This window comes from Ranitomeya imitator, chromosome 3, assembly GCF_032444005.1.
Source record: "Ranitomeya imitator isolate aRanImi1 chromosome 3, aRanImi1.pri, whole genome shotgun sequence".
NCBI lineage: Eukaryota > Metazoa > Chordata > Amphibia > Anura > Dendrobatidae > Ranitomeya > Ranitomeya imitator.
The window spans coordinates 61,255,216-61,279,217 of NC_091284.1; the positions used below are offsets into that span (position 1 = coordinate 61,255,216).

Here is a 24,002-nt window from a genome sequence, read left to right on the forward strand (position 1 = left end):
GCATGTAACGGGTTGGCAGAACTGTGGAGAAGGACCTCTCTTGCAATCAATATATCGGTAGCGCTGCATAATACTGAATACAACTCAAGCTTTGAATAGACGAGTCGTGTCGTGTCACAGAATTCCCACCGGTACCAGAGGTTATACTTGGCTAGGGATCTGGGACTACTCATCTGGTTTGTATTCCGGATAAGGAGGTCATGCAAACTTTATAATGACTAGTTGGCCTAAATCTGTGTCCTCCACCCTATTCTCCTCCCAATATTGCAAAATTACAAATTCCATTAGGCCATACCAGTCTACGGGATTCAGGGCATGATCAAAATCACTATACAGTTGTGTAACAGCAGGACAGTCATGGACTGGAGGCCACTAGACCAAATGATCCAATATCAGTTTCTTCCTTTACTACGGTACTTTAGTCCACCATGTCCATCATTTTATGGATGCCACCATTAACTTATACTTGGGCCTGTTGTATTGAGATTTAGAATTTTCTCCCAGTCCTACATCTGTATGAATCCTGGATATCGGAGATATGCTTGGTACCAATATTAATTAATGTTTCCTCCTCAACATCTTGTACATTTTTGTGCACATTGTGTCTAAAAATCGAAAAACTGCAAAAAGCCATAGATTTTTTTTCTTATGAACTGTTGGTCAAAGAAGTCAGAGGAGTGTTGGTCAAAGACAGACAGGAGGCTGGTCGGGCCATGCTGTGTTAAGTCTAGTTTGCTAAAGAAGTATGGGACTAAAAGCCACCATACACAATAGACTGTCAGCAGAACCCACCGGCAGACTAATGACGGGCCCTCCCGACTCTCCAGAATGTAAGACGCCGGCAGAGCGGTTTGGCCAAGGCCTCCTACTCTCTACTGTGAAAACACATGGATGCTCACGCAGAACATTCATGAATGTGAGGGAGTCAAGAAAGAAGGATGACGGCTAGTTCTTTTCCATCAGTTTACTCGTGTATGACCAGCTATGGGAAGCTATTGTCAGAAAATGACCTATTGTTTAAATCGGATGTTAAATTGATTTTTTAAATTTTTGCATTTTTTTTTTTTTTTGCATATCACAAATAAAAATAAAATCTTGAATTATTACACTGGAGCTTTTTTTTAATTCACCATCTTACTGATGTTTCTGGAAATAATATATGTAGATGGTCTTAATAGATGGTAATATAAAAAAATGGCAAATATGTGTTTTTTTTTTTTTTTAAATAAAATACATATAACACAAAAAATTGATTTTAAACAGCTGCCATTTTTATTGATAGCCTCCCTATAAGTGCTGAGGGTACAGCTATACACAGTAAATAAAAGTTGTCTGACCCCACTGATTTTGGTGGGATCAGTTGTAGATATGATGTGTACAGGTGGACCTTACAACACTACCAGATGTTGGGGCGTGGGGGGGAAGATGGGTCTGTTGCTTTCTTTTGAACCTATGCAAAATAATGTGCCTGACCAGTAGCAGCATGTACTCGCTTAACTCACCCCGCCACATAAAATAAACATGATTGCTTAGCTAAATTGAACATACATGTTTATATTGCAGATATCTTTTGTTTTTTAAAGACGTTGAATTTGGAGCCCCATCTAAAATCGTCATGAATCCTATATTTCGATAAGCTGAGAAAAGTGTTTAAATGGGATGTTGTAAAAGTCCAACAAAAGACAGTCTTTTGTTAATTAAAAAAGACCTGATTTTCATTATTATCAATTTTATATTATTTTTAACAGTCCCAGTGATATGGGCTTTTTTATTTTACTTATAGTCTTTAGCAAGGTGGGGCGTGGCTCACAGGGCAATTATGCAGAGGAGCCTAAAGACGCGCCCTAGAGGATCCTGTGAGCCATTTCTCCTTGCAAAGGCCATAAAAGCCATCACTAAAAAGGCCAATTTCTCTGTCTGCCGCCACCACTAGAGGGAGCTCTATTATGCTGAATAATGACTCTGTTTGCGCTAAACTTCCCTAGTAATGACAGAGAGATTATCATCTTCTCAGATTTTAGGATCAGAATTTAAAAGAAAAGAATAAAACCAAAAAATGAATTGTTCAAGGGAATAAAATTAGGGCAAATATTGTCCACTTTTGATCTGGTGACCGGTATTGAATATAGTAGGATGCCATCCAAATTTTGCTGCTTCACTAGCCAATAAAGAATCTATAAAAACGGATTTAGTCTCTTAAACTTGCCGCTCTTGGACCCCAATCAAAATCTTCATTAATATTGATCTCATCTTATGACCTTTTTGCGCTCCCACCACCATTAGGGTCCTCAGATGACTGTAATCCCTGCAGCCATTATGGTTACAGCCTATGAAGCTACATTTGGCTGGTATCCTGTTATCACAATCACAATCATTTAGGTTCTATGAAACTTTAAAAAAAATTAAGTACTGGCATACATGAGGAAAGACTGAAAAAAAACGGCTCACGATGAGGTAGTACAGTCTGTCATGTCACACGGTGCGCCCACTTACTTACACACCATCTGCTGCGGAGCGGCTTTTTTTCTGTTGTTCCGGTAGCTCGCACCCTTCCCTCACTTTTATGGGCTTGACACATAGTAAACTTTGTTATATTGAACTTGAACTTCTACCCCCTTTCCCGGTTTTTACACCGATCACATTTCCCCTTTTGAGACCATTTAAGTTTAAACTGATTTATGCGCAGGAATAAAAAAGTAAAAAGTTCAAGAAATTCGACTTTGAACTTGTGCGCTGCGCAAAGTTTTCATGCAAACTTTATGGTACTTTATGAAAGACGTGAGCATCAACACATGATGGAAAGTGAAGGCAGTAGACAGTCGGCAGGGTAGTCATTAGGAAAGAGTTTATGGCGGTGACTGATGGTTTCAATACTGCTAACCTACCCAGGCGAACATCTATCAACCACGTTGTCCAGCCAGCCTCACCACCAAGAACATGTGATGCTGAATTACCTGCTGCAGTTAGCCTATAGGGTGCTGACCTGTAGGAGTACACCTAAAAAGTGAATTCCCATAAAACCGTCCACATGCTCATTATCATGAGAGGTGTTCACCCTCTTATCTAAAGTTTCCACAATTGGAACCAGTGTGTTCGGATTTTCTTCTAGTGTCTTTGGTCTCCTTTAAATTTTGATATTCTTCTTGCTTGATAGATATATATATATATATATATATATATATATATATATATATAACCTGATGAAGCTGATATGCTTACTTTGAAAATCCATGTTAGCAGCCTGAACTGAAACTTAACCTTTTATTAGCTAGAGCTCATTTTAATACTTGGCAACTTTAATACTTTTATTACTTTTCACAAAGGATTATACAGCCATTCTTGAATTGTTTTTTTTTTAAGGTTAGTACATCAGTCTCATCAGATGTAAAAGATTTACATAATTATGTATGCAGTTTGTAATGTCTAATTCTGATGACTGCTTTAAGTACATATTTTTTGGAAGCTATAAAACTATCCGTACATATGGTCCCTTATCGGTTGGGTGACTACTAAGTATAGTGGCCAGCTACCAAATACCTTTTGAAGTTTATGATTATTTTTCAGTAGGTTTCAAAAATGCAATGTGAGAAGAAGTGTGAAAATATTTTGCTGACCATGCAGTGTCTAAATGTACTTGAACTAGCTCCTCTGGGGATGTTTTCCTATCACTTCATTCCTCTTTCAGCTGTTCCTGGCAGCCAATCGCAATGAAAGAATCCTCTCCTATACCGCACGTTATACAGGAAAAATACTTTATATAACGTCTGTCCACAATGAGAGCGATGAAGGAGGAAAGGTTCTCACTGTGTTGGTGAATATATAATCAAATATGTGTCTACCAGGAATGTGTTGCATAGGCCTTCACTAGAGAGGAGCAGATTGCTTCGCCCAACCCTGGTCAATGGTTAATGGTCAGTGCTGCATGAATTTCGTTACCCTTCGAGATGCCACCCTTGGCTTATGATTACCTGGGCTGGCGAGACATCAGCTGTGTGCCACAAGCTGCACGGATGATGTCACGCCAGACCGGCGATTCATACACTGCATCGGGGAACGTGAAAGCTCAGGACATCTAGACGTCTCCCGTCCATGGCCAGAGAACACTGACCTAGACTATGGACCAGGGGTCACGCAATGCGGTCTGTTCATCTCCAGCCTTCACCCTTTATAGCTGAGCTGTAAAAACCCTTCCTACAAATCAGATAAAAGTTGCCCAAATTTAGTGGGATCGTTCGGCCATCTAATGTGTATCGTGGCATTTCAACTCTCCCCCGAAAGTTGATGCCGGGGGAGGTAAGGACTTGCCAGTTGGTATTTTTTTGCCTGATTCTTTTGTTCTGATGCCAAATAAGTCGAATCTATAGGAGATACTGATTGATTAAATGTGGTCAATCAATGATGTGCCAGACCGTTTGCATGTATGTAAATCACTCAATTTGCACAAAGTAGCAAATGGTTGTCCGAATTTGGCCAATAATGTATTTTTAACTGACACATCACAGTAGGCCGTTGTTATTAAGCCCGAACAATAATTCGCCCATGGTCAAAATTTGCCATAAAAGTCTTAATTTTATTGCAATACTTAAATGTGTACATCATTGAACTTCACTATTACTGGCATCGTCACTCATACCTACATGAAAACAAAGAAGCGGTGGTGTGCTTTTCCAGAACAAACATTGAGTTCTTGGTGTGCTCTTGTTGACGGCTGCAGAATATATCACTCCCACACATGATTAATTAGTAAGTAACCCTGACGAGTCCAGAGCAAGTTAATAAGTGAAGGTTATTTGCCAAATCCTAAACCCTGGATTCTATTGTCTTGAGATAATAGAAGCAGTAACACATCCCACCACATCTACGTGATCATCGTGTGATTCGCATGCCATAACTTGCAGAATTTGTTCTCCTGATATCGGTGCCAGCTGACGCCATCACTGATTCCACGTCCAATTTATAGCTCGGCAACATCTGAGCATCTTATTGATTGCTAAGATCTGTCCCACCTACAGTTGTCTCGTTTTTGTCTTCCAGGTTGATATTTTATTTTTTGTTTCTCCGCATGTATTCCTGTAGCGTTGTCACATGCTGTCTCGCACCATGGAAAGTCTTCGGACTCTCATTGCACTGTCCTTAATGACTCTGGATAAATGACTAATGATTACCCTTTTGGCCTCTAATGAGCTCAGGATGACATCATGCAGATTAGTGAATCATGCCCTTCATCTTAAAATGGTAGAATTTATACGTCCCTATAATCCCTTACGAGTTGACCTAGACACTGCATAATCCATACCGTCTAACATGTTACGGTAACTACTGTCATCTTATTGGCTGCTGGGTGCCTGCCCTTTTGTTGCCTGGTGAAGGATTTGGGGAATTGTCTCTTCAGCTGCACATACAGACAAGTAAGCAGCTTAGTGAACAAGGCTTATGATGTCAGCTTTCTGTTGAGGTCTCTAGTCGGAGTTTTTTGAGAATGGTGTTCCATCCCGACCTTCCCTTACAATGTTACAGACCTGATAATTTTGATTAAAAAAATCTGTGCCTTAGACCAATTTTAGACATACGTACATCATGCCACAGGTCTCTTGACCTGATCTTGGTAGCCTCGAAATATGCGTAGACTGTTGAGTCCAAGTCAGGAGACACTGGGCCAGTCCGTACATCTTGAACCATGATACACAGAAGCCTGAATGTGACCATCGTCTATAGTTAATGGAGACCAGTGGCTGAAAATAGAATACTTGATGATTGGTGGTCATTCAATAGTTCTTCAGATGCTCACCCAATGATCTGTAATAGATCGTTCTGTGCATATAAGCTGTCATTGTTTTCGGCAGCACATATCCTTGTTTACATAAGCTGATACGCTGCCGAGAACGGTGATCTTTTGTGTAGCCCAATAGACTATTTCAACCAACAAACAAGTGTTTTGCTCATTCATCTAGTGATCGGCAGCCTGTTTGGATTGATTGAGTATTCCTGGCAATGATAATCGAGTAATGTAATAGTATAAGTGGACCTTAACCCCTTCATGACCCAGCCTATTTTGACCTTAAAGACCTTGCCGTTTTTTGCAATTCTGACCAGTGTCCCTTTATGAGGTAATAACTCAGGAACGCTTCAACGGATCCTAGCGGTTCTGAGATTGTTTTTTCGTGACATATTGGGCTTCATGTTAGTGGTAAATTTAGGTCAATAAATTCTGCGTTTATTTGTGATAAAAACGGAAATTTGGCGAAAATTTTGAAAATTTCGCAATTTTCACATTTTGAATTTTTATTCTGTTAAACCAGAGAGATATGTGACACAAAATAGTTAATAAATAACATTTCCCACATGTTTACTTTACATCAGCACAATTTTGGAAACAAAATCTTTTTTTGTTAGGAAGTTATAAGGGTTAAAATTTGACCAGCGATTTGTCATTTTTATAACGAAATTTACAAAACCATTTTTTTTTAGGGACAACCTCACATTTGAAGTCAGTTTGAGGGGTCTATATGGCTGAAAATACCCAAAAGTGACACCATTCTAAAAACTGCACCACTCAAGGTACTCAAAACCACATTCAAGAAGTTTATTAACCCTTCAGGTGCTTCACAGCAGCAGAAGCAACATGGAAGGAAAAAATGAACATTTAACTTTTTAGTCACAAAAATTATCTTTTAGCAACAATTTTTTTATTTTCCCAATGGTAAAAGGAGAAACTGAACCACGAAAGTTGTTGTCCAATTTGTCCTGAGTACGCTGATACCTCATATGTGGGGGTAAACCACTGTTTGGGCGCACGGCAGGGCTTGGAAGGGAAGGAGCGCCATTTGACTTTTTGAATCAAAAATTGGCTCCACTCTTTATCGGACACCATGTCACGTTTGGAGAGCCCCCGTGTGCCTAAAAATTGGAGCTCACCCACAGGTGACCCCATTTTGGAAACTAGACGCCCCAAGGAACTTATCTAGATGCATAGTGAGCACTTTGAACCCCCAGGTGCTTCACAAATTGATCCGTAAAAATGAAAAAGTACTTTTTTTTCACAAAAAAAATCTTTTAGCCTCAATTTTTTCATTTTCACATGGGCAACAGGATAAAATGGATCCTAAAATGTGTTGGGCAATTTCTCCTGAGTACACCAATACCTCACATGTGGGGGTAAACCACTGTTTGGGCACATGGTAAGGCTCGGAAGGGAAGGAGCGCCATTTGACTTTTTGAATGAAAAATTATTTCCATCGTTAGCGGACACCATGTCGCGTTTGGATAGCTCCTGTGTGCCTAAACATTGGCGCTCCCCCACAAGTGACCCCATTTTGGAAACTAGACCCCCCAAGGAACTTATTTAGATGCCTAGTGAGCACTTTAAACCCCCAGGTGCTTCACAGAAGTTTATAACGCAGAGCCATGAAAATAAAAAATAATTTTTCTTTCCTCAAAAATGATTTTTTAGCCTGGAATTTCCTATTTTGCCAAGGATAATAGGAGAAATTGGACCCCAAATATTGTTGTCCAGTTTCTCCTGAGTACGCTGATACCCCATATGTGGGGGTAAACCACTGTTTGGGCACATGCCGAGGCTCGGAAGTGAAGTAGTGACGTTTTGAAATGCAGACTTTGATGGAATGCTCTGTGGGCGTCACGTTGCGTTTGCAGAGCCCCTGATGTGGCTTAACAGTAGAAACCCCCCACAAGTGACCCCATTTTGGAAACTAGACCCCCAAAGGAACTTATCTAGATGTGTGGTGAGCACTTTGAACCCCCAAGCGCTTCATAGAAGTTTATAATGCAGAGCCGTGAAAATAATAAATACGTTTTCTTTCCTCAAAAATAATTATTTAGCCCAGAATTTTTTATTTTTCCAAGGGTTACAGGAGAAATTGGACCCCAAAAGTTGTTGTCCAGTTTCTCCTGAGTACGCTGATACCCCATGATTGGGGGTAAACCACTGTTTGGGCACACGTCGGGGCTCAGAAGGGAAGTAGTGACTTTTGAAATGCAGACTTTGATGGAATGGTCTGCGGGCGTCACGTTGCGTTTGCAGAGCCCCTGGTGTGCCTAAACAGTAGAAACCCCCCACAAGTGACCCCATTTTGGAAACTAGACCCCCCCAAGGAACTTATCTAGATATGTGGTGAGCACTTTGAACCCCCAAGTGCTTCACAGACGTTTACAACGCAGAGCCGTGAAAATAAAAAATCATTTTTCTTTCCTCAAAAATGATGTTTTAGCAAGCATTTTTTTTAGATTCACAAGGGTAACAGGAGAAATTGGACCCCCGTAATTGTTGCGCAGTTTGTCCTGAGTATGCTGGTACCCCATATGTGGGGGTAAACCACTGTTTGGGCACACGTCAGGGCTCGGAAGTGAGGGAGCACCATTTGACTTTTTGAATACGAGATTGGCTGGAATCCATGGTGGCGCCATGTTGCGTTTGGAGACCCCTGATGTGCCTAAACAGTGGTAACCCCTCAATTCTACCTCCAACACTAACCCCAACACACCCCTAACCCTAATCCCAACTGTAGCCATAACCCTAATCACAACCCTAACCACAACCCTAATTCCAACCCTAACCCTAAGGCTATGTGCCCACGTTGCGGATTCGTGTGAGATATTTCCACACCATTTTTGAAAAATCCGCGGGTAAAAGGCACTGCATTTTACCTGCGGATTTTCTGCGGATTTCCAGTGTTTTTTGTGCGTATTTCACCTGCGGATTCCTATTGAGGAACAGGTGTAAAACGCTGCGGAATCCGCACAAAGAATTGACATGCTGCGGAAAATACAACGCAGCGTTCCCGCGCGGTATTTTCCGCACCATGGGCACAGCGGATTTGGTTTTTCATATGTTTACATGGTACTGTAAACCTGATGGAACACTGCTGCGAATCCGCAGCGGCCAATCCACAGCCAAATCCGCACAGTGTGCACATAGCCTAATTCTAAAGGTATGTGCACACGCTGCGGAAAACGCTGCGGATCCGCAGCAGTTTCCCATGAGTTTACAGTTCAATGTAATCCTACGGGAAACAAAAATCGCTGTACACATGCTGCGGAAAAACTGCACGGAAACGCAGCGGTTTACATTCCGCAGCATGTCACTTCTTTGTGCGGATTCCGCAGCGGTTTTACAACTGCTCCAATAGAAAATCGCAGTTGTAAAACCGCAGTGAAATGCGCAGAAAAAAACGCGGTAAATCCGCCATAAATCCGCAGCGGTTTAGCACTGCGGATTTATCAGATCCGCAGCGGAAAAATCCGCAGAGGACCAGAATACGTGTGCACACACCAAAACCCTAACCCTACCCCTAACCCTACCCCTAGCCCTAACCCTAACCCTACCCCTAATCCTACCCCTAACCCTAACCCTATTCTAACATTAGTGGAAAAAAAAATTTCTTTATTTTTTTATTGTCCCTACCTATGGGGGTGACAAAGGGGGGGGGTCATTTATTATTTTTTTTATTTTGATCACTGAGATATAATCTCTCAGTGATCAAAATGCACTTTGGAACGAATCTGCCGGCCGGCAGATTCGGCGGGCGCACTGCGCATGCGCCCGCCATTTTGGAAGATGGCGGCGCCCAGGGAGAAGACGGACGGGACCCCGGCTGGATCGGTAAGTATGATGGGGTAGGGGGGACCACGGGGGGGGGGGGGGGAAATCGGAGCGCGGGAGGGGTGGAACGGAGCACGGGGGGCGTGGAACGGAGCACGGGGGGCGTGGAACGGAGCACGGGGGGGCTGGAACGGAGCACGGGGGGGTGGAACGGAGCACCGGGGGGGTGGATCGGAGTGCAGGGGGGGTGATTGGAGCACGGGGGGGGTGATTGGAGCACGGGGGGAGCGGACAAGAGCACGGGGGGGAGCGGAGCACTGGACGGAGGGGAGCCGGAACAGTGTACCGGCCAGATCGGGGGGCTGAGGGGGCGATCGGTGGGGTGGGGTGGGGGCACATTAGTATTTCCAGCCATGGCCGATGATATTTCAGCATCGGCCATGGCTGGATTGTAATATTTCACCCGTTATAATAGGTGAAATATTACAAATCGCTCTGATTGGCAGTTTCACTTTCAACAGCCAATCAGAGCGATCGTAGCCACGAGGGGGTGAAGCCACCCCCCCTGGGCTAAACTACCACTCCCCCTGTCCCTGCAGATCGGGTGAAATGGGAGTTAACCCTTTCACCCGATCTGCAGGGACGCGATCTTTCCATGACGCCACATAGGCGTCATGGGTCGGATTGGCACCGACTTTCATGACGCCTACGTGGCGTCATGGGTCGGGAAGGGGTTAAGGGTGCATTTCGACTATCTGTCCCCCGGTGGAGCTTTGTTTGTTTTTGATAGAATCAAACACACGGAACAATCGTTGGAACAGTCGTTTACACAGGATGTTTTGCTGCCGAGAACAATGATTTTTCAGTGACGACTGGTTTCTTCATGCATGATGATTGACAGCCTGGTTAGACGTGCTGATTGTCGAGAAACAAGTGTTTTTCGGAACATGTATTGCCAATGATCAGCAAATATATAAGCCCCCAAAGCTCTCAGACCTCACAAGAAGACATGCTGAACTCTGGCATATTTGTAATTTCTAAGATTTTGGCCCATATTTTATGGTAAAAACCAGGACGTCTACAATAATTCTCTGGACTTTAGGGGCTTCAGTGATTTTTTTTTTTTCCCCATGAATGTTCTATACTTGTTCGATTAAGGATTCTAGGCAGGCAGACATTCTAGTAAAGGGCACACAAAGAAACTGCGCTGTCATAGAGCGTAATAGGTGTATGGAGAAAGCGTGCGACATTCTTCTTTATAATCCACTTTATGCCTGAACTGTAACCTACATGACACGGCAAACAAAGATTTTTCTATTCTCCTCCAGCCACCGTTTGCTGCACATTCCCCAATTAAGTTTATTTTTCTTAAGCATTTGAACTTCTGCTTGGTAGGGATAATGGAAGAGAGCAAAAGGTCACGACGTGAAGACATGGCGTTAATTAGAAGAGTGCAGGAGTGTCTTCGCCGTGTGACAATTAAGTAGATTTCCCACAGTCCTCTTGCTCTTCTGCCATTTTTCAAGCTGAATGACTTGCTTGGAGTAAAGGGCAAAGGAATCTACCATGTTGACACGTGAAGCGTCCTTTGTCATTTTTATGAGGGTAGTTGAGTCCATGTTGTTGGTCTGTGCAGAATTATATAATCTCAGCAAAATACTGGTTTTATTTATTTATTAAAAAGTCATTGTACGCAAAATACATTTTCGGAAAGAAGAGTTTGGGTGTATTGTACCAAAGCCTGGGCCACAATGGGTTTAGAAGGTTTTGAAGGTGTCTAAACTCCTAACCTATGGATTATTTTCTATTGATGACTATGAAACTTCTTTCATTTTTATTTTTTGGAAATTTTTATGGGAACTAAAGATGAGCGGTTCACATTGCACAACCCCGGTCAGCGGACCAGGTTAGTGCTCTCTGGCCGTGGACATGAATTTCCTTACCCTGTGGGACATCAGGTTCGGTTATGTCAGACGTCCTGTTTGTGGCCAGAAAGCACTAATATGGATCGTGGACTGAAATTGTGCAAAGTGATCCGCTCAACTTCAATGGCCACCATTTCTTTTTCGAGCCCCCAATTTTCACATAGTATGAGTATCTATAACCAGTCACCCTGAGACTGCAGCCTAGCTAATGAGCTGTACGCTACAAAATTAAGACTCCCTCCGTTCTTGACAATGGAGAGGATTTTTAATAAGGGGTTATTTGCACAGTTGCTTGTTGTTACAAGCACTTGGCGATTATACCCATTTCTGAGCTTGAGAGCGCCCTTTAATACTGCTGTTATCTCGTATGTTCTATGTTTGTTGCTGTTAGGCTCACAGCTTACATTGTACGCCAGTTTCTAGCCATATGCATGTGGAGTATTAACTATCTGACATTTTTATTAATTTGCTCGCACTATTGTATTACAAAAATCAGATTTACTGCAGCAGTTTTCTATCTTGATTTTTTATTTTTTTTTTTGGGAGCAAGACAATAAGAATTCCCAATCAATCAAGAGAAAACTATTGTAGATTTAGGCTTTCAGCTGAATTTTCACTTAGACATTTTAGGGGAATAGGGAATCTGTCACCAGGTTTAGCTACCCCATCTTGTAGGGGCAGGAACCCGTATTCCTGTCCGGTGTCACTTACTGGGCTGCTTGCTGTTATTTTGATAAAATCACTGTTTTATCTGCCTCAGATCTAGCAGTTCTCTGAACACTGAGCTCTATATAACCCCGCCCCCACCACTGATTGGCCGCTTTCTGTGTACATAGTAAGAAAGTTGCCAATCAGTGGTGGAGGCGGGGTTACACAGACATCATGAATATAGAGGACTACCTGGCAGCAGGTTTACTAGTCCTTAAGTGATAATATCCCTCTGATAAAACACTAATTTTATTAAAACTACAGTAAGCAGCCAGCAAGTGACATATTGCTGGAATCGGGGTCTCTGTCTCTACATTATTCCACTCTCAGATTAGGTGGCAAAAACCTGCTGACAGATTCCCTTTAACTGTTGGGGTAACCATTATCTGCATTATCACAACCTGACCGACAGGACACTCTAGAGAGGAACCACATAAATAAGGTAGGACATTTGACACATCGCCATCTGCGGTCTGATCAAGATAGTCCCTCTACAGCATAAGTCTGCAGCTGTTGTATATTCCAATAAGAAGAGTACCAAAAAAGTTAGTCAGCAGATATCTATGTGTATTGGTTAGATGTAACTTTGGACTTTCCTAGATGTGTTTTGGATGTGCGTATATGTATAGGGGTGTTTACGTTCCAGATAACGTTATAGTATTATGATTTCCCAGCGCTGTTATTACGGATCATCTCTCTTTGCTTGTCCTTTAGTCTATACCGCCGTCACCTCACAGGACGTGCCTTCACTTCTGCTTACGCATCCCATTAAGTGGGACTTTGTAAAGTTAGAGTTGAGTTCTCTCTCGCAATTTAATACTACTTTGATGAGAGAAAAAGCTGCGGAGGATGAGGTTTGTAGTTCATTTACAGTTCAAGGTTGTTCTCCGGTTTAATGTCAGGCGGAGGTCAGGCCGTGTTGTCTAATATTAACACAGTCTCAAGGACGTGTGATTGACTTGGCAACGAAGGGAAAAAAAAATATGTTGACGGTGAACATCAGACGAGGGATTTTTTTCCTTTCCTTCTCTGCCGTGCTGGATATAAGCAGGCACACCTCTTTGGAAAACACACCATTGACTTTGCTTGTACCCCTTGCCCCATACTTATTGTTCACAGCGAGGCGTTGTTCGGTATATGGCGCGCTCTAAAACAACGCTGACATCTGTTACCTCAGAGTAACCTCGGCCAGAGGCTTTTATGAGGTTCTTGGTTATTGTGCTGACGTTTGTACGGAACTCGTGCTGAGCAATATGTTCCCGTAAATCTGATCGTAGGAAGTAGGCGCAGATGTCTGGAGATATCTTGAATTACAGGGAAGGTTTACTTTCTATAACAGATTTATTGGATAATTACGGTACTTAAAGTGAATCTGCCCTTTTACACAAAAAAACATTTGTCTTCCTGCCCTTGTTCCCCATACGGGTAAAACATTCTACCAGCACTATAGGTGCTGCATCATCCTCCCCTCACTTCACAGCATGCATTGCTCCTGCCATTGACCAATAGCTTGCCTACCCTGAGTAGAAAACCCACCTATTATGCCTGTTTCTCCCTCCGATCCTTCTCTCCTGCCTGTCAAACTGCAAAGACCTGTCCTAGCTCCCTGTAATCCGTCTCAAGGTCTCTGCTGCTATCGATGGATTACACCTGGTGATTGACACCTTGGAGTGTTTTTTTTTTCCTTGGACTATACAATTAAATATTTTTTTAATTAAAGTAATTTACAGATTATCTGTTTATTTCTTAAGATCCGGCTGTCGGAAAGTACAATGGCTATTTAATGGGCAATTTATAAACTCAAAATTAGATTTGCACTTTTTTTTAGCCGTGTGTGTAATATTTTGTTATGGGAAAATGTATAGTTTCCCTGCTATTCCTCTCAAGACATGTGTGTATGCCCTCCGATGTAATAATGTCCCCCCATCCTGGAGCATTCCTTTAATAATGTCCCATTCTGGTCCCCTCCCAGTAATAATGTTCCCCATCCAGGGCCGGCCCCATCCTATAACAATGTCCCCCATTCTTTTCCCCATTCTTTAACAATGTCCCCCCATCCTAGGCCTCTTCCTAGTATAATGTCTTTTGTTCTTATCCAACACATTAAAAAAAAATGAAAGAAATAATTTCTTACCTTCCTGTTTCTACGATGTGCAGCGTCCTCTTCTACAGTCGGCACAGAAGTCGGCAGCTGACAAGGCCACCACATAATATTACTGCCATGTGCCGCCTGTCACTGTGAAGTCGATGACCGTCAAGCCGGCATGTAATTGGCCGGCAGCATGTTATGCACTGCAAGGCATGACGTCACTGCCATGCGCCGCCCGTCACTGTCAAGCTGGCCACTGATTGGCTGGCAGCATGTTTTGTAGTGTGGTGCATGACGTCGCTGCCATGCGCCACCCGTCAATGCCAAAACGGCCAGTGGTTGGCCCGGCAGCATGTATTGCAGTGCAGGGAGCTGGCAAGACCCTGCGCCACAATACATTTCACCTGAATTTGTGTTCTACGACGCACATCCATGTGAAATAGGGGCTGGCGTCAGCGGGTCCACCTCCTGCACTGGCGTGATAGCAGTTGCGCTACAGTAGTGAAATTACGGTAATTTATTTTTTGTTGAAGGAAAGCTTAGCTATGACTCGGGTTTCCCTGGCTTATGGACGGTAAATCTGTCTAGTTATGCAAAAGTTTTGGGTTCATAATAAGCTAAAAATGCTAAGTGACCACTCCGGTGGAAGCTGTAATGTCCGCCATATTGTCTGTTCCTCAACTTTCCTAGAAAAAAATGCATGTGGCAATTTCGGACAACCAGAGGATTCCTTCTCACTAAATATTGCTCAGTTTGGATCATTTTTGTGAATAACCTACATGGCCCGATATGACATGTTGGGTTTTATAGGCAGAGTACTCTGTGCGTTGTAGGATTATTTGATATGGGATGCAGCCAGTTGTTTTCTTTTCCTTTTGTTGCTTTTATAAAGGTCCAGTAACATTTGTTTCGCACACAGACTGTTTACCTCTGCCCGTGTGACCTTCCAGATTGGAAAGGTTATTGGAGGATAATAGAGGTTAGCTTTCCACCTCTAATATTTTTCCAGTTCTGGAGGTCATGGGAGAATGTGCGATAAGGGAGTAACCTGACCTCTGTTCCACGACCCGGTAATTATTGCTTTTTCTGCAGACATATGACCCATGCCAAACATAGTAAGGTCTTCATGTCTGGAAAAATCTGTGTATGAAGGATTATATAGAAACACAAACGATTAAGATATCGCTGTACACAAAGTAACAGTATATTCAAGTCTTACTAATAAAATGACCTAATGTGTGTGTAAAAATACCTAAAGTACTTTGAGGAATTTTGCAACCATTTTTGCCGGAAGCATGCTAACAGGCTTTTCTCATCGTAGACATTGATGGCATAGCAATAGAATATGCAAGTAATGTCTTATCGGTAGGAGTCCAAGTTCTGTGACCCTCTCAGACAGCGAGGACTTGTTTTCTTATCTGCTATTTGCTGTAATGGACAGGGACTGATCCTCTCTGTTGGGCCGGGCGTGCATTTTTTCGTATTTGGGTGTGTCCAGACAATTCCTAGTGGTTTATCTCCCATGAGAACAATTCCTGACTTCATCGGTGGAGGCGACAGTCGGGAGGCCCCTACACAGATAAGATAGTCATCCTGTCCCACCGATATCGTTGGGTAGACCAGACTTTACTCTTATGGCATGGGCACAGTAGTCTTAACAGGTAATCACTGTACTCAGATGTTTATGGCCTGTCTTATTATTGTGATGGGAAATCCTTTAGAAGTTTTCCATATTATGGTTTCAATTCCGCTCTAGGTAAGGCTACGTTCACATTTGCGTTGTGCAGCACAGCGTCGGCGACGCAACGCACAAGACATGAAAAACGCATGCACAACGCAGTGTTTTGTGACGCATGCGTTCATTTTTTGCATGATTTTTGGCGCAGAAAAAACTGCATCATGCAGCGTCCTCTGCGCCCTGACAGTTGCGCCAAAATGACGCATGCATCACAAAACGCAAGACAACTCATGTCCATGCACCCCCCCATGTTAAATATAGGGGCACATGACGCATGCATCGCTGCGGCTGCGCCTGACGCTGCGCCGCACAACGCTAATGTGAACGTAGCCAAATGTAGTGGTTTGTGCAAAACTGTAGTCTGTTATCTTCCACCACCCACACGGACTTAGGGCAATTTAATTGTTCGACATTCATAGTCTGAGAATGGACCACAATTTGTGGACTGGAAATAGTTCTGCTGACCCAAACTCATCAGCCTCATGTGTATTTCTGCTCACTTGTAGGAAAGAATTAGACTAAGTCCGGTTTCACACATCGAACATTCACGGCCCGAGTGCACATTGCAATGCTCAGGCACAATTATGGGTCTCCTGTTCCGAACTGAACAACCTCATATACATATAAATATATGAGGCAGGTACCGTAAGTTTGGGTCTGGAGACGCATGGCCGGCCTGAACATCATAAACCGTCTTCAAACCATGAATGTCGAATATGTAAAACGGGCCTTTGTGTAGTTCATCCCTACTAGAGACCAGAAATCAAAAGGGCCCTGCAATATTGTACCTGGGGCAACAGGAGAACATGTATGATGACGACTGACTTTCCGGCCTAAAGCAAGTATTTAATCAACCTTCATAAGTCGTCTTAAAGTGGTTGTCCAGGCTTGTGGATCAAGTCTACAGTCATCCTATGTGACTGCAGACTTGTAAATTCTCACAGTGCGCACTTTGAGGATTCTCTGACTGGTTTGCATTGATTTGCATACATGCGACCCCACTCAAGCAAGTGAACCAAGCAAGGCTGGACAAGTCTAGTGTGAAAGTGGCGTACTTGCAGTCACAGAACTGCTCGGTCTTACCCTCGGCACTGAAGAATCCTAAAAGCGCAAACTGTGCACGATGTGAGGATTCACAAGTCTGCAGTCACTCTACGTGACTTGAGTCCCAAGCCTGGACAACCCTTTAAAGGACTCTTAGGTGTCGTCGGCCAAACGATGGTTCGGCCAGCAGCTTTATCTTCTGTTCCCTCTATTTTTCATATGAGAGAGCAGCTGCGAGACACTTTTGGCGGCGGCTTATCAATTAGAAAACAAAATTATGGGCAGTCTAAAATCGGACCTGCTGAATCTTTATCTCCACCATAACACAATCTGACAGATGAGTGGAGACCCCCATGACAGTAGACAGTTGGCCGACTATGCTGATGCGGTGGTGTACTGCTGACATTAGTCTAAAGCACTCCTTATGCTGCCATATGGTGTTTCCGCATGCTATCATGTGGCAGTATTATATCGGAGATATATAATAGACCTACAGAGCTTTATGGCTATTACCATAAACAGTAAACAGGATCATGGGGTGCATTAAAAGAGGTCTGGATACACATGATGAGAGCATTATACTGCCTCTGTACAAATCCCATAGTTTGTAAGCTTGCGAGCAGGGCCCTCACTCCTCCTGGTATCTGTTTTGAACTGTATTTCTGTTATGCTGTAATGTCTATTGTCTGTACAAGTCCCCTCTATAATTTGTAAAGCGCTGCGGAATATGTTGGCGCTATATAAATAAAATTATTATTATTATTATTATTATTATTATCCCTAGTTAGACCACACATGGAGTACTGTGTCCAGTTTTGGGCATCGGTGCTCAGGAAGGATATAATGGAACTAGAGAGAGTACAAAGGAGGGCAACAAAATTAATAAAGGGGATGGGAGAACTACAATACCCAGATAGATTAGCGAAATTAGGATTATTTAGTCTAGAAAAAAGACGACTGAGGGGCGATCTAATAACCATGTATAAGTATATAAAGGGACAACACAAATATCTCGCTGAGGATCTGTTTATACCAAGGAAGGTGACGGGCACAAGGGGGCATTCTTTGCGTCTGGAGGAGAGAAGGTTTTTCCACCAACATAGAAGAGGATTCTTTACTGTTAGGGCAGTGAGAATCTGGAATTGCTTGCCTGAGGAGGTGGTGATGGCGAACTCAGTCGAGGGGTTCAAGAGAGGCCTGGATGTCTTCCTGGAGCAGAACAATATTGTATCATACAATTATTAGGTTCTGTAGAAGGACGTAGATCTGGGGATTTATTATGATGGAATATAGGCTGAACTGGATGGACAAATGTCTTTTTTTGGCCTTACTAACTATGTTACTATGTTACCATGACATACATTGAAAAACCAACAGTTTTTTTTCTTTTCTTTGTTTTTAAATCCATGAGCTGCACAGATCCGGCATTTTCCTCCCACCTAGAGCTCATTATAATTTACTTTGCATAAAGTCATTTCTGGGGTGAAGTTCTCCCTTTTGGTTATCTCCTGTAATGTTATTTATGTGAAGGACGTAGGTGCCGGTATGTGAAGGTCAGTGCTAAGATCGGTCTCAGTCTATAGAGGCAATTTTACATTTTGAAAGAGTTTCAGCGAGACCTTGAAATCTCTGCGCTCTTCTCCTTGCCAAGTAACATTTTCTGCTAAAGCTTTGGATATATTTTATCAACCTTGCCAGGAGCAAATTGTTTCAGCGTTTCCATAACTTACAAACAAAAGTCGTTGATCTTAAGATTTTTTTTTGCTTTCTATTGTTTTAACTTGAAATATTAATTGCTTATTTGCCGAGTGTTACAGATTATGACTCCCTCATTGTATTTGTCCAGAAAAGTGGTGTACTGAGGAGTTCATGGGCTTGTTGCTCTATGGCCATTTCATGCTCATATTATGGCATGCCGCAGCAATATCTTCTGCTCTGTTCACCGTGGGCAGTGGTAGGACTACAACACCGAGCATGTTCTTCTAAAACAAATTTGTGGTCAGACTAATAGGATAATTGGCTTCCTTTAAAGCAGGGGTCCCCAACTCCAGTCCTCAAGGCCCACCAACAGGTCATGTTTTCAGGATTTCCTTTGCATTGCACAGGTGATGCAATTATTACCTGGGCAAGACTAAGGAAATCCTGAAAACATGACATGTTGGTGGGCCTTGAGGACTGGAGTTGGGGACCCCTGCTTTAAAGGATGTAATTATAGATCATATATTTGTATAAAAGAAGATCCTGTTGGCGGGAAGGACGAATAAGACGTCCCACATTCTGAGTATACACCTATTGATGACGAGGATGTAAGGCTACACACACCTTCGATAACTGTTGGCCAAACGATCCTGTGTTTTCAATGGGTAGAGCGGAGAATGTCTATAGTACACAGCTCTGATGGTGACCTATGTCCTGACCTGAATTGCTGGCTGACCCTCATCTCCTGAACAGAAGAGTTGCATGACCTTCATCTCCTGAACAGAAGAGTTGCCTGATCCTTATCTCCCCAAACATCATGTGTCCTCAGGGTCTCAAGATGTGAGGACTCCATACACACTCGTTTGTCAGCTGACATAGGAAAGTTTGGCTTACTATAAAGGTAGTCCGAATGACTGATCAAAATAACTACAGGCACTATAAATCCAGAGCTGTCAATCAGAAAATAAGCAGTTGGGTGGAGATAGAGGGAAAACAATTAGGTGGAAAGGTGTACTTACGTGCTTGGCCATGCCAAGGCTGCACCGACCGCCTGTACTTGGCTTCAACAGTCATTCTTTGTTGACAGACCCCCCATCTACTCCATCTATCACTGTCTTTTTGTGGCTCTTTAAAGTTAGAGCTGTGCACCAAAGAAGAAGGGTGGTGTAATGGTGGAGACAGAGGGAAAACAAGTAGGTGGGAAGGTGAACCTAAATGTTTGACCACGCCATAATGCACCAAGCGCCTGTACTTGGGTTGAATGTCCATTCTGTGCTGACACAGTCCCTTGAATTCAATCCGTAAAGGGGTCTTTGACCTCAGGAACTGGAATGATCAATGGTCACATTGTTTCTAACGAGCTATGCTACCGCTTCATTTTATTTTCACCGGTACATCGCCTAGAAAGCCAAAGTAGATTGGTTCTGCAGACGAATCCTTAACCTTGCCAGGTCTGTGTGTTGACGAGGATGCCGATTCATTTTGCTGTTTGCATGAAAGTCCCGGGGTCTCATTGATCTAACATTAAGGACTTCAAGATGTGCTGGCAAATCTCCTGGGTGCTTCCAGGGAGACTGGGCAAGGCATGGGGCACGGTTAAGAAAAGGAGCGTGACTACGTAGAAACGTTTTCAGCTACTCTATTTCCGTCCAGGGACAAACTGAAGAAAGTTGTCCAAGATGGCATACATTTTGTCTGTGGTAATATAATACTACTATTTATTTAATAAAACCTGGATATTAAACCAAAAAGTCCCGATACAAATCATAAGAAAATTCAACGGTGTTTTGCACATGTAGGGCGTATACATTATTATGTAGGATAATTTTGTTTTTCAGCAATTAAAATATTCCCGTATATTTTGCAATTGTATGTAGTGGCCTCGAGCTGTCATGCTTTTTTCTCCTGATGACATTGTCTTTGTTGGCATAGGGTAGTTGGCACTTTGCACTTTTTGTTGTTAGTAAAGCCTATGCAGTTTTTCACTATAGAACAGTTTGTGAACGGAGGCGTTCACTCTTTTCACAATAATAGAACGACATTATCTTCTGCGTGGGAAGGGTTCTTTACAGAATATGAAACAATATTTCTTCAATGATAGCGGTCTCTTAAGTAACACTGCTTCTTGTGTGGACAGGGAGGGGAGGTCGCATGGGAATTTAGTACACAGTGCGCCAAAACGAAATAATACCATTCATTATAAATCATATATAGCAATGGCAATAATTCCTCTCTTTAATAGATTAACTAGATCACAGGTTTTCAGATACTGTAAAGCAGAATAAAGATTGTATCTGCACTTGAGTATGACGGGTTGATTTGAGCAGTTTTTGGGGGACCATGTCGATGATTGGGGGCTTTTGGCCCTAAATACAACACACTTTTAAAAGTGGAGCAGTCTCCAGATTGAGCAATAAAAATTACATAGATTTCTGAGACCCGATTAATAATGCCTAATTTACTTTGAAAATCCATATCAGAAACCTTGTATAATCCTTTATGAAAATGTAACTCAATATCCACCCACCTAGCCTGATTGATTCTTCCTCAGTGTCCCTCCATCCCTGCTGTGATCTCGCCCTGCTCAGTACAAGCTGCAGATGTCAGACTGGGTGGGCAAAGACTAAATATTCTTGGACTCATAAGCGAATTCATTCTATAGCTGAACTCAAGACATGCTCATATTTAATATCTGGGTTATTACCGTAAGCTATTTTGCCATGGACTTTAAATATAAGTACACCAGTCTCGTCAGGTGTAAGAGATCTACAGTATTTAGTAATATATACAATTTGAATACTGAAATCTGGTGGCAGATCCACTTTGGAATTCAATTGCAGATTCCTAATATTAACTCTTAGGTGGAGCAGTGCGCATTGCTAGCCGGCTGTGATGTGAACATTCATATCTCTGTATAGGCAGGAGCCGTGACTATGACATTATGATAAAACTGATTTCTAAAGAGAAAGATGATTGAGCAGGTTGCATAATATAAAGGTGAGTGACTGGGTGACCAAAGGAATCAGCTTTATTACTCCAAATTGACTACTTTGGTTAACACCAAACAAAAGATACAGAAGAAGCCTATTTATAAACACTTTTAAAAGGGATAAAGTCAGCAAATGTTTGTGAAAAACAGCGGATAATGGAAAAAATAATTACAAAAAATTAAAACCATATTCATATTAAGGTTTCCAATTCCCCATTACTCCTGTTATAATGGTTCCCTTTTCCATCCGGTCTCCATTTGCTGCTGCAGCATTGATGTCCTGACACTGTTATGTGACCACTGTGACTGGTCAGCAGTCAGCACTAATTATTTTATTTTTTTATAGGGATAGAGATTTTGGCCTTCTTATACAAGCCGGATTGTGGTGCCTTTGTGTCAGGATAGTTCTGACAATTACCAGCTGTGAAAGTTTGCGCTTATATGAATTTCCCGATAATATTGTGGGCTTATCAGATATCCACGTAAATGCAGAACATTCTGTGTTACTCTCGGTGATGTCATGGTATGATTATTTTCAGGCCCCTCTGCCTTTGGACACTGGGAGTACTTTATCTTGGATTAACCCCAACCACCCATTATAATGGAGGAAGGTCCGTGTCGGAGAGCTGTAAACTCTGGCTTTTGCCAGAAGGCACTTAGAGCCAAGATTGGATGCTTGGCCTCAGACAACCTTTCAACTCGGCTTTTAATAAAATAGTTGTGGGTTACAGTCACTGGTTGAGCTGTGCTATTTTGCTTCGTTATTGGGTTGGCAGCAGTGTTAGTATCTGCATGCCGATGTGTCCTCATATCCTTTTCTAAACCAGGGCTGAATTTTATTCCAAGCCTTCAAGGCACTGTCTACACATTCGACCTTCTACGACAGTGTATTGAAGGTCCGCCGGTTACGACCTTCCACCACACAGAACTTTCAGTATGTTCTCATTCCTTTTTTTTTTTAATACTGCTACTCTTTGCCCCATCCGTGTAATGTTCCCAGTTTTCGTTACAAAAGTGCGAATTGTGGCTCTAGACATCACGATGTACAATTCGCCTCTGCTCCCCACAAGACTGGATATAAATACAGGCCGATGATCGGATGGAGCTTTGACTTGAGATAACTGCAGAGCGTTTTCAGACTTCATAGTACAAAGATGTTTCTGGAGCCATCCTGCTGATAAATGAATAATGAAACTCAATTACTCGAGGAGGAAGCCCGGTCATTAAGTATTCAGTAAAAGCTGTTGATCTGTTGGCGATGGAAATGTTTCAAGCTTTTTTTCCCCCTCCCTTATGAAACCTGTTAATAAATTACTTATTGCATGTCTGAAGCCGTTTGTGACAGGCAATAAGGAGTCGGCCAACAAAGAACTGCGTGCTTCTGGTTTCCTGTTTATTGTGATTCACTTTTATGTGTGTTTTTAAGACTATATCAAGTTACCTGCTGAAAAATGAAGAGATTTTGTTAATGGTAGAACATGGCGCATTCGAATCGCTCGTTAGGGTAAGCAACACTGGCGGACATCAACAGAAAAGGGCCCCTGTGCAAAAACATTATATGGGCCCTTTGCAATCCAAAAGCTCACCATAATGCACAATTCCACCTGTTTTTGGCATGGAACTGGCCCCCCTTAGCTCTTGGGCTTCACTGGTGACACCAACGATATTTCCGCCACTGGTAAGCCATTAATATTGGGTTAGTAAGGTGTTCTAAAGCTGATCTTACACATTAGATAGCTATATAGAGGGACGTTCGGCTCAACATCTCTGACGATGGCTAATATCAAACAAAAGGATCAGCTGTTGAAATTTTACAGGCCGGACCCCGCTCTTCCCCAACATTTTCTGTCCACGAAGAGTTGGGAGCCCACGTTAGATGATCGCTGAAATTGTCAGGTTCGAACAATTTCTGTTTAATGTTTATTGGGGGCTTTAAAAAGATTGTCTGGCCTTACTCTACAAGTCTGCAGTCTCCTTATGCAGACTTCTGAAGCCTCACATCACGTGCACTGTGAGGATTCTGCGGCTCTCGGTGCGTGACCACAAGTATGTGATTTGCACGCACGCGGTCATGTGTCAACTAAACGTGCAGTGTATTTTTTCAAGGCCAGATACAGTCTAGTTGGAATGTTGCCAGAAGAATTGAAATCGCATACTTTTTTCATTCTTCTGCTCCTGGCACCACCACTGGAGAATCCTCACAGCGCGCAGTTCACACACTGCGAGGATTCACAAGTCTACAGTCATATAGT

General features: G+C 42.6%; 1 protein-coding gene across 2 annotated transcripts in view; it reads left to right on the forward strand.

Moving 5' to 3' along the window:
• Positions 1–24,002, forward strand: part of NRIP1 (nuclear receptor interacting protein 1) — a 94,189-nt gene that overhangs the window by 14,073 nt on the left and 56,114 nt on the right. The gene's annotated exons all lie outside the window — the stretch shown is intronic.